Raw genomic sequence first — 2,202 nt, 5'->3', positions numbered from 1 at the left:
TACTACTCGATATTGTGCTGCAATTTCTAACCCATGAAATAAGATCAGGCACAGAGGGAAAAGGATTAGTGATTGATGAGGAAGAGGAAAATATTACTATTTACTCATATTATGATGGTCTATCCTGAAGTCTCATAACCAGGAAAAATATCAGTTAAAAATGAAAAGCCTGGTAGTCTGGGATCCTGCTCTGCTCAGCTGATGGATGATGGGGTCTCTGGGTGCCCGGCATGGCCTGGAGTGGCTGCTGGTCCTCTCCCACATCCCCATCACCTTGCTCGTGGACCTGCAGGCGGTGCTGCCTTGTGATCTCTACCGGGTGGAGCTGAGAAACCTGCGGCAGTGGTATACTGAGGAGTTCAAAGATCCCCTGCTACACAACCCCCCGGTGTGGTTTAAGTCCTTCCTGTTTTGCGAGCTTGTGTGTCAGTTGCCTTTCTTTCTCATCCCAACATAAGTCTTCAAAGTGTCCCCATGACGGATGCTTTTAAAAAGAAGGTGGCCATACCAGTGTTCATGGAGGCTGCAGGTGGATCCGCACCCCTGCAATCAACTACTCGGTTGACACCATGACAACTCTGATTCCAATCCTCTCCACGTTTCTACTCCAGGATTTCTCCAAAACCAGTTGTTTCAGAGGACAAGGACCTAAGACTTTCCACCAACGACTATTCCATATATCTGCCTACATCACCTACTTTCTCATCCCTATTATACTTCTCCTTTTCATGTTGTGGAACCCCTACTACAAGTCTGAGGAGAAAAGAAAGAAAAAATGAGGAAAAATAACCCCGGGTCCAGGGGAGAGGTGACCGTAGGGGATTTTCCTGTTGGACCCAGTACCAGGAAAATGCTCAGAAAAAAAAAATACCATGTTTTCAGTAGTATTTGAAACACACCAGCAGCAACACTCATGACCAAGACACTGGCAGGAGGCACATCAAGCCCTCACTTTCCAAGGACACTGGCGCAAACAGATCATCCCAGGAGAAGAGATTTTTTAAAGTCTCCTTGTTTACCCTCTTTCCAAACCTTAGTCTTCTGTTACTTTTTACACACCACTTAACATAAGTTCCCTTACTCTGAGGTCTGGTGTCTCAAACCTGAGCTGGAGGTGTGCCTCTTACTGGATAACTTCATGCTACCTAATAGTTTAATAATTCCTTCCTGTCTTGTTGCCAGTCAAAAGTAGCAGATGTGGGGAGATGGACAGTGTGTGCATATAGGGTCTCTTCATGTTAGTGCTTGGTATTCTGCTAGCTTTCTCTAAATTCATTCTCAAGGCCAACTCAAAAAAAAAAAAAAAAAGGCTTGTGAACACACATGGAAAATGGTAGATGCTGATCCTGGTTAGTTCCCCCTTTTTGCCTGTTTTGTTTACAAGACCTAATGGTCTGATTGTTGGGAGTATCGTCTGACTCCTGAGTCTGGTCAAAATAAATGTAGCTGCTGACCAACAAAAAAAAAAAAGAAAAGCCTTATTGAAAAATTTCTGTCTAAGCAACCAATCATAAACCAAATATATAAAAATCAATTGGTTTTATATACCCAAGCAATAAATAATTAGAAGAGTTGATTTAAACATCTCACTCATAATGAAATGAAATGAATACATTATCTAGGAATATATTTAATCAGGAATGTTTAAGACCCACAGGAAGAAAACTGCAAAATTTATTACAGATTTAAAAGAACACTTGAATAAATGGAGAGAAGCACTATACTTTGCTCCAGTCTGTTTACTGAGAACTTGTAAAACTGTCAGTTTTGAATGGGGCCCAGGGCAACATAATCTGGTTCCACTCAAGAATGTAGATGCAAAAATCCTAAGCAAAGCGATATCAGATCAAGTCCTGCAGCGTATTGAAAGAGTAACACACCTAGAGTAAATAGGGTTTATCCTAAGAATGCAAAGATTGCTCAACTTCAGGGCAGAAAACTTTCCGTTCTTGTTCTTGTTTATATTCCTGGCATTTATCATAGTTCTTGGCACATAGATAATAGGTACTCAATAAATATGTGTTGGCTGAATGAACCTTATGTCATCTTTTGTTTTGCTACATTAATAGATTAAAGGAGAAAATCTACATAATGTCTTAAGAGATGTCTGATAAAAGCATTTGATAAAATTCAAGATCCACTTTTCATCAAATGCTGAGTTAGCAACAGAGTGAGCTTTTTTATCTTGCTAAAGTTTTCTAC

At 40.5% G+C, this 2,202-nt stretch overlaps 1 pseudogene across 1 annotated transcript; it reads left to right on the top strand.

Annotated features, from left to right (window-relative positions):
• The first annotated feature begins 205 nt into the window (after window positions 1-205).
• On the top strand, window positions 206-779 carry LOC307186928 (sigma intracellular receptor 2-like; annotated as a pseudogene). The gene is made up of 2 exons: window positions 206-466; window positions 512-779. The product of its transcript is annotated as a sigma intracellular receptor 2-like (transcript).
• The last annotated feature ends 1,423 nt before the right edge of the window (window positions 780-2,202 follow it).

This window comes from Stenella coeruleoalba, assembly GCF_951394435.1.
Source record: "Stenella coeruleoalba genome assembly, chromosome: 5".
Taxonomy (NCBI): Eukaryota; Metazoa; Chordata; class Mammalia; order Artiodactyla; family Delphinidae; genus Stenella; species Stenella coeruleoalba.
The sequence above is the reverse complement of the archived record's forward strand: the minus strand, read 5'-3'. Positions and strand labels throughout refer to the sequence as shown.